Genomic DNA, 8,848 nt, shown 5'->3' with positions numbered 1-8,848 from the left:
ATCACCAAGAACTTCCGCAAGGCGGGATGGACTTAGCTGCCAGGAGCTCGCAGCTCTCAGGTCCTGCCTCTGGATGTAGCACTTGCGGATGAGATGAACAAATAGGAATAGAAGGTAGAGAGTAGGGCACACAACCGGATCTGGTACACAATCGGGCAGCACGGTACAGAATCAGGAGGCGTTCTCAGGGTGAAGGGATTCCTGGGTTCAGTACACGATCGAATGGCAGAAGCACAAAACAGAAGACAGATACAAGGTCAGACAAACCGGGTCGAGAGCATAAGATATCAGCAGAGGATCGTTAGCAAGCTGGGTCGGTTCACAAACGCAGGGGAATCAGAGTAGTCAGACAGACAGGACTGGTACACGGGAATCATATCAGGAAACATAACAGCACAAGGATTTAGGAAGAATCTGGAACCAGGAAGCATACAAGTTGCTCTGACACTCATCGAGTGTCAGAGGGAAGTTTAAATAGCCCAGCAAGTTCAAACTCCCTGCCCTGAGTTTGCGATCATGTAACCACCAATACCCAGAAGCACGGCTTCCGACAGCAGAGTGTGGACTGCTGTAGTGTGGACAGGTAAGTTTATGACAAGGTGCAATCTTACTAGCAGCAATATCCTTGCCTGTGAAGCCCTTTTTTGTGCAAAGCAATGATGGCTGCACGTGTTTCCTTGCAAATAACCATGGTTAACAGAGGAATAACAATTATTTCAAGCACCATCTTCCTTTTAAAGCTTCCAGTATGTTTTTGTAAATCAATCAGCATGACAGAGTGATCTCCAGCCTAGTCCTTGTCAACACTCTCTCCTGTGTTAACAAGAGAATCACTGACCTGATGTCAGCTGGTCCTTTTGAGGCAGGGCTGAAATGCAGTGGAAATGTTGATTTTGGGATAAAACTCATTGTCATGGCAAAGAGGGACTTGCAATTAATTGCAATTCACCTGATTACTCTTCATGACATTCTGGACTATATGCAAATTGTCATCATAAAAACTGAGGCAGCAGACCTTGTGAAAAATAATATTTGTGTAATTCTCCAAACTTTTGGCCATGAATGTACTGGCTTGCATACATGTGCATTGTGCTTCTGTGCTTTAAAAGCTTTAAAAAATGTATCTGTGTAATCTATTTTCTATGATTTTTAGTACCATACATATGATAGGGTTGTTTTTTTAATAATGTAATGAAATTGTCATGTTTTTTAAATTTCATGTCATGCTTACCTTTCTAATTTTTTCGACTATTTTACAGAAACTTGGGGATGAGCATTAATAGATCTATGCTAGTTGTAGTTATGGCTATACAATATAATGTACAAGGAGGATACAAAATCTGTAAGGCATGTAGCGCAGATTGCAACAGAAGCAAAGCTATTAGCTGCTATTTTCACATTATTATTTACAAGTAACCATTTGCTGTCCTAAATACATTGGTATACTCTGTACTTATAAATGGTCGGTCTATCACCTTTGCAAAATATTAACACTTTGCATTATGGTTTACTTGTAGAATCAATTGTCAAATATAGTAGCATTACAATAGCACCATGTCAAAATACCTCCCTAATTGTTTGTATGTTTAGTTCATTACCACTAATTTCTTTTTCCTTCTTGCACTCTTTATGGGTTTCGCAAGACTATTCCAGCTATAAAGAATATGGCATTTCATTATGCTTTACATGTATCTTTTGGGTTTTGCTTCAAATTTAATGCTTAAAGTAAATTCACAAAATAGCAAGGGAAAAAAAACAAAAAACTATTTTTTCCACAAATTTGTGTATTATTGCATAAAAAAACAAAAAACAGCAAAAAGTGAAGAACAAAACCACACGTGCAATTATAAATAACAAAGTAAACAATTTTTTTTAATGGCCAAGCTTCCCCCTTAGCCAACATTTGGAGCTGTAGTTGCCTTGCCTTGACTACTGGTTACGGTGGATTGCAACAGTGGTAGAGAAACAGAGGGCAGTGGGGCAGCAGAGGGTGGAGGGGTAACAGAGGGCAGTGGAAAAACAGAAAGCAGTGGGGCAATGGAGCGTAGTTGGGCAACAAAGGGCAGTGGGGCAGCAGAGGGCAGTGGGGATAGAGATGGCAGTGAGGCTACTGGGTAAACTTGTGGAGGATAGTGATGGTAAACTTGGGGAGGAAAAGGAGGACATGCTGAGGAATGTCGGAAATCACAGACTCCTGATCTGAAAAGTCTGCATCTGCTAAACTAGCCACTGTCTTCAGAGGTCTTCTAGGACAATTTGAGACATAATGTCCTGGTTTGCCACAATAAAGACACAAATTCTCTTAACGTCGTTGCTCCCTTCTCTCCTTGGAAGTATGTTTGTGGAGTGTGTCTACTTGCATGGGTTCAGACTCAAATTCCTTAGTGGATTTTACCTCAGAATTCCCATAATAGTTTGAAGTTGTGGGTTCTCGATAACTGGGGTATGTCCAGGTTAAGGCCTCCTTTCTTGTCGTCTCTCAATCAGTCGAGCATCAATTCGAATGCAATGGTTAATGAAAGGCTCAAGTTCAGTTGGTGCCTCTGCTGGGGATAATTCATCTTTTATGGTCTCAGAAAGTCCCCTACGGTAGACAGACAGCTGTGCCTCAGAATTCCAAGTAGTGTCAAGGACCCATCTTCGAAAATCTGCAGTATATTCCACAACTGAGCGTCTCCCCTGACGTAATTTCAATAATGTTTTTTCAGCAGTATCTTTCCGGTTCGGATCATCAAAGGTTTGTTTCATTACTTTGAGGAAGTCATCAAATTTCTCTAATATTGGACTAGAAGTTTCGATATAAGGAGAAGCCCATGCAAGGGCGGTAGCAAAAGCATACACCGCACTTTTGACTTTTCAGACTGGAAATGGGACTCATACAGTTGGAATTGCAGCTGGCATTGATTTATAAATCTGCGAAACTTTTGAGGGTCTCTTCCAAACCGGGCTGGTGGGAGAGGGAGAGCAGCAGGGGATGGTGCCGATACAGGCACTTGTGGTGACCCCTTCTCCAACCCTGAAATACGTTCCTCATGTTGAGACAGTCTAATTAGAATGTGCGTCGCGAGTTTTTTGTGAGATAACTTGAAACTCGAGAGCCACAAAACTGTCCTTCAGGAATTTCAGCTTCGCCTGTCATTCAATTTGCATGGTGGTTAAACCTGCCACGCGCCGCTTAATAGGTATATCTTCGGCGGGATCCATTTCAAGGCTTGAGTATCCTGTAACGATACCGGTGGTATTATCTGAAGCCCAATAGCCAAGTAGATATCCAGAGAGTAGTCAGACATTTGCCGGGTCAGTACACATGCGGGTAGTCAGACATTTGCCGGGTCAGCACACAAGCGGGTAGTCAGACGTTTGCCGAGTCGGTACACAAGCGGGTGATCAGACGTTTGCCGGGTCGGTACACAAGCGGATGGTCAGACGTTTGCTGGGTCGGCACACAAGAGGGTAGTCAGACGTTTTCCGGGTTGGTACACAAGCAGGTAGTCACATATGCAAGGTAGAGGAGCAGGGAGCAGGAGCTGAGCAAGCAGAATACTCAAGCATATGTCTGAACCAGGAAGTGCCATTTATAGGCCCAAACAAGAAACAGGATCCAAGATGGTTTCTCTTTGATTCCAAACCGGCCATCTTGGATAAGGGCAAATCTAAGGGCAAGTTTGCAAATACAGAGACCTCTAGTGGTCGGAGGTGCAAATGTCAAAGTAATTCCTTACAATGTGGGAGATTGGAGCAGCTGCAAGAATAATTTAATTTGTCCTGCCACCAACTGAAGCAAGAGGTGGTTCAAGGTGGAATTCCACCCTTTATGCTTCAGAAGGTGTAGGAAGAGCGAAAAGGAGGGGGAATTTACTTTGGTTCAGCGCAGTGGAGAATACTTTCTGTGTTGTGCAAGGTGCTGAAACCATTTGAAGTAGTCACCTGTGAAGTGAGAGCAAACACTTTTGACTTGAGTCAAGTGATTCCCTTAATTAGACTTTTGGAAAATCACCTTGAGAAATTGAAGGAGGAGATGAAATAAAGCAATTCCGCTAAGTATGTTGGACTTGTATATCAAGTATTCACTTTGCCAGGATCCAAGAGTTATCAACATCTTGAAATCCGATTACTACATTTGATGAGCAAGTTGACAGCTCAAGTGGTACATGACATGACAACATCTCCTCCTTCAGTTTTTCAGGCAACTGCTACTAGGAAAAACTTAGCTTTTCCAAAAGACTCAGGGATGAGGCAGATGAGTTAGCACGACATTTTGATATCTGGTCTCGTCTAAACTAAATGTCCTAAAATCGTGACATCTCTGCCTTAACTCCACCTGATCCCACTATCAACATCCAAAGGATGATGGAGGATTATTTTAATGCCAGCATACAAATAGACACATCAGACTGTCCCTTTACATACTGGGAGGAAAAAAAGGAACAATTCCATCCTGCACCACTTTTCTTTTCTGCCACTGCTGTGTGACAATGTTTCCTAGCTGTGCTATAAACTGCCATGTGTTTGTGTCGTTGCTCTGTCGTCCAGTAACCAGCCAGCTCGCTGCAGTCTTTGACCTAAACTGGATGAAAATAATATTGTGCCCTGTGAGGTGGTCAAAATTCACTGGAAATGACTGGAAATTAATGTTATTGAGTTTAATAATAACCTAAGAACCAAAAATAGCCAAATTATGTGATTTTAGCATTTTTTAGCAATTTTTGAAAAAAAAAAATACAGATCCAAACCAAAACACGGGAAGGCGATTTTGCCAAAACCAAAACCAAAACACGAAGTTAATACAGATCCAAAACCAAAACACGGGGGTCAGTGAACATCCTTAATCCCCACACAGTATTCGGCAGCACAGTCATTCTCCCACTAACATTACATATGCTTTATTTATATCAGGCAATATCAATTAAACAGCATACATACAACATCATAGAAAGGCCTAATAAGCAGGGCTAATATGAAATTATGATAGTAACTATGATAATAAAACATGACTGTAAGGAAGGAACATGTCTGTGAGTTCTACTGTCAATCAGCAATATAAATGCATAACATACTCAAACGTACATCTGTCTGTGAATTAACTAGAGGGGCAAATAATAACGTACCCACTCTTACTACGTAATTGAATGTCGGGGCTGGTTTGTGGGGGGAGGGGGGTAAATGTTATTAATTTAATGTTAGACTTGGTTTTGCTCTGGTGTGTAGGGTGCTGTCTTATGTTGCTCTACGCCAGGTTGTCTTAGGAAACGTTCTACTTTGTATCCTGAGAAATTACAGTCATTATCGCTACGAAATGCAAGTAGATATCTTTGAAATGTATTTCTAGTCATTGTTACATACTCCTGTAATCCTGCTTAATCTCACCTCTTGTGTTGAGTGTCAAAGCGACCCAGGTGTTCTTCTGTTTTGGCTGTGGCTAATGCTTTTCTTCCATTCTAGATAATTTAATAGTCAGTCTTTTAGCTGCCATGCACCTTACAGACAATAGTCTGCCTTCCAATCTGGGAATATATAATACATCTTTTATCAGTAAAAGAGCATGCCATGCCCTATACCTTCCACAGTGATACTGGTCCCATCTGTGAGATAGATTACTTCTTTATGAGTCATATCAAGTTCAGTAAAGTAATCTTGGTCATTTGTCACGTGACTTGCCGCTCCTGAATCTATATACCAACAATTGGTCAGATCAGTTACTGTCACTTTAAAAGCTCCACTCCCTGTGCTTGAGTCATAAAGGACTACATTTGCTCCTGGACAAACCATGTTACAATGCAAGGGGTGCAAAGTAGTTCTTATTTTGCACATAAGGAAATTGCTGGCTGTTTTTTTCAATTAGCACATAAATAATTGATAGCTTTATTTTTACACTGAGATTTAAATTTGATCTAGTTCATGCCCTATCTCAACTATAAATCTATTCCCACAATTTAAATGTACCTCCCCCTCCAATGCAACATGGTTTTGCCCAAGTGCAAAGTTACTCCTTTTTTATGCTTTTCTCTCCTTGATGTCTCAGGCCCAGTGAAAGCAGCATCAAGGATAAGACATTTTATTTGGCGTAGGGACTGAATTTTCTGTCACAGCTTTATTTGAATTTGTAGGATTACAAGACTCAGCCTGCATTAGAGTACCATTTAAACACAAAACAGTAGTAATGTGTCTGCACAGTATATACACTGCACCCCACAACTAAAAGTGAGCCCAGCATTTATTTTATGCTTTCGACCCAAGCAATAGCTTTGTTATTGGAACCTTGTGACTATTGGATACAGTGAGGTGCACCAAGAGAGGGGGGCGGAGCGGGTACTAATTACCGGGGCCCGAGCTTGCACTGCAGACCACAAACTTATTTATTTATTTATTTTCCATTCAACCGGCCATGAGGGGAAGGGGTTAATCAGGGCAGCCTTGTTAGTGAACTCCTGGAGCTAGGCAGCCAGGCAACATATCAGACTGCTGCCAGGCTGCCTGTCATTTCAGAGCGTGGCCGCAGAGCTATTAGCCTGGAGATGAGGCCTCTTTTCCTGTTTCTGCAAGTTTCACCAGCGTATGTCAGAAGCAGGGCTGCCAAGAGGAATTCAGGGCCCCAGTACAACAAATTCATGGGGCCCCCCTCATATCTGAGCATGGTAAAAAAAATTGCGCCGCCTTACGGTGGCGCAAAATTTTTCGGGGTTGTGGTCGTGCATTTGGGGGTGTGGCAAATTCGCCATTGGGGCATGGCTAACACATCAAAATCACTAGGCTCTCAATTTGCACGAGCGTCACATATGTCCAAGCACTCCTGGCTTTCAGGACATCTAGCACCAAAGTGTAGTATAGAAAAAATGCAGTGTGTACACAAAGAGTTCAGTCTTGGCCTCCACCTTACATTGGGCACAACACTCACCAAAAATTTACATTGTCCCTACTAGAATCACAGCATTTCACATACTGTCCTGCTCTCTCCTACCTGTTCTTCTCACTTTCACCACCTGTTGCTGCATGTTTCTTTAGTTGTGGCTTGTCTGGATCCTGGAATGCTGGGGGCCCTATTTGGGAAAAAATAGCTACATTTAGATAATTCCAAACAGCCCTGGCGTTAAATTAATACCATCCACGATTAATAATTAGGCCTTCCTCCAGCTCCAATATTACAATAATGTGCCCCTTCATCATCGCCATGCCTTATGATCACACTGCGCCCTCCATGCTGCTTTTGCCCCCTTCATCTGGCTCCCCTTCATCACACTATACTATGCTGCTCCCCTCCCCTTTTTCAATCCCACTGTGCCATGCCTCCCCCCCTTTTGAACCCCACTGTGCCATGCTGCCCACCCTTTTTTAACCCCACTGTGCCATGCTGACCCCTGTTTTTTAACCCCACTGTGCCATGCTGCCCCATTTTTTAACCCCTCTGTGCCCCCCCCCTCGTTTTTTAACCCCTGTCATGCTGCCCCCCCTCATTTTTTAACTTCTCTGTCATGCTGCCCCCTCCCCCCGTTTTTAACCCCTCTATGCCCCCCCTCGTTTTTTAACTCCTCCGTGCCCCCCCCTCGTTTTCCTCCATGCACTTACCTTTTCTCCTTTCTTGGTCTTCTCTGCTGCTCTGTGATCCATTGCTCCAGACTGACTAAATGCTGGGCATGACATGATGACATCACACCCGGCATTCAGACAGTCTGAATGGAGCACAGAGCAGCAGAGAGGAGGGATGCCGGCACCGCGATCAGGTGAGTATGTTTTTTTTTTTCTTTAAAACTAGCCTGCTCCCCCCACAAACGACCGAGCCCCCCCCGCAAAAAAAAAAAGAAAGAAAGAAAAAAAAAGTAAAAAAAAAAAAGAAGCAGCAGCGCAAGGGCCCGGGCTGGGCCCCCTGACATGCCCGGGCGTGGGTAATTACTACCCGCCCCCCCCCTCTCAGCGGCCCTGGTCAGAAGGCAAGTATATGGAATTGTGTCTGCATGTATGTATATGGCAGTATGTGTGTGTATATGGCATTATGTATGTGTATGGCATTATGTATGTGTGACATTTTGTATGTGTATGGCATTATGTATGTATATGGCATTGTGAGCATGTGTTAGTATATGGCACTGTGCATGTGTATGTATATGACATTGTGCGCGTGTGTATGCTTATGGCATTGTGCGTGTGTGTATGTATATGACATTGTGTATGTATATGTATTGTGTGTATGTATGTATATGGCATGGTGGGATGTGAAGGATAGAATCCATTTTAGTTGTAATTGACAGCATACAGTGCGATCAGCTGTATTTCTGTATTCCACTATGGTGATTTTCTCAATCTATCCATTTGACTGTGGATAGATAGGGCTAGAAATCCAGTAAAAAAAAAGTTGAAAAAAAAACAAACTATGGCTCATTCTGCTGAAACCCCTGTTGAAAGTCAGAGACTTTCTTTACAAACAGCAATATACCTTCAACATGCCAAATTATTTATTCCACGTAATCTCATGATCTATTGCCGCAATTTTATCTGGATCTGGTTTTAAGTACTTGAGTTGGTGGTCACAAGGGTCCCCTCTGTATTGTGTGGCAGTCACAAGGGTGCCCTCTATATTGTGTGTCGGTCACAAGGGTTCTTTCTGTATTATGTGGCGGTCACATGGGTGCCCCTGTATTGTGTGACAGTCACAAGGGTGCCCTCTGTATTGTGTGGTGGTCACAAGGGTGTTTTCATTATTTTCTATATTTTATGTTCTCACTTATTGCTCTGCTTTCCATATTTCATGTACCTATACATTTTCCAAACAGGTCCCAACATTCCAGGATTCATACAAGAATCCAGTACCAGTGTTAGGAACCCCTCCAGCCAGTACATCAACACCTGGAGTCTG

Source organism: Mixophyes fleayi, chromosome 1 (genome assembly GCF_038048845.1).
Source record: "Mixophyes fleayi isolate aMixFle1 chromosome 1, aMixFle1.hap1, whole genome shotgun sequence".
NCBI classification, from domain to species: Eukaryota; Metazoa; Chordata; class Amphibia; order Anura; family Limnodynastidae; genus Mixophyes; species Mixophyes fleayi.
The sequence above is the reverse complement of the archived record's forward strand: the minus strand, read 5'-3'. Positions refer to the sequence as shown.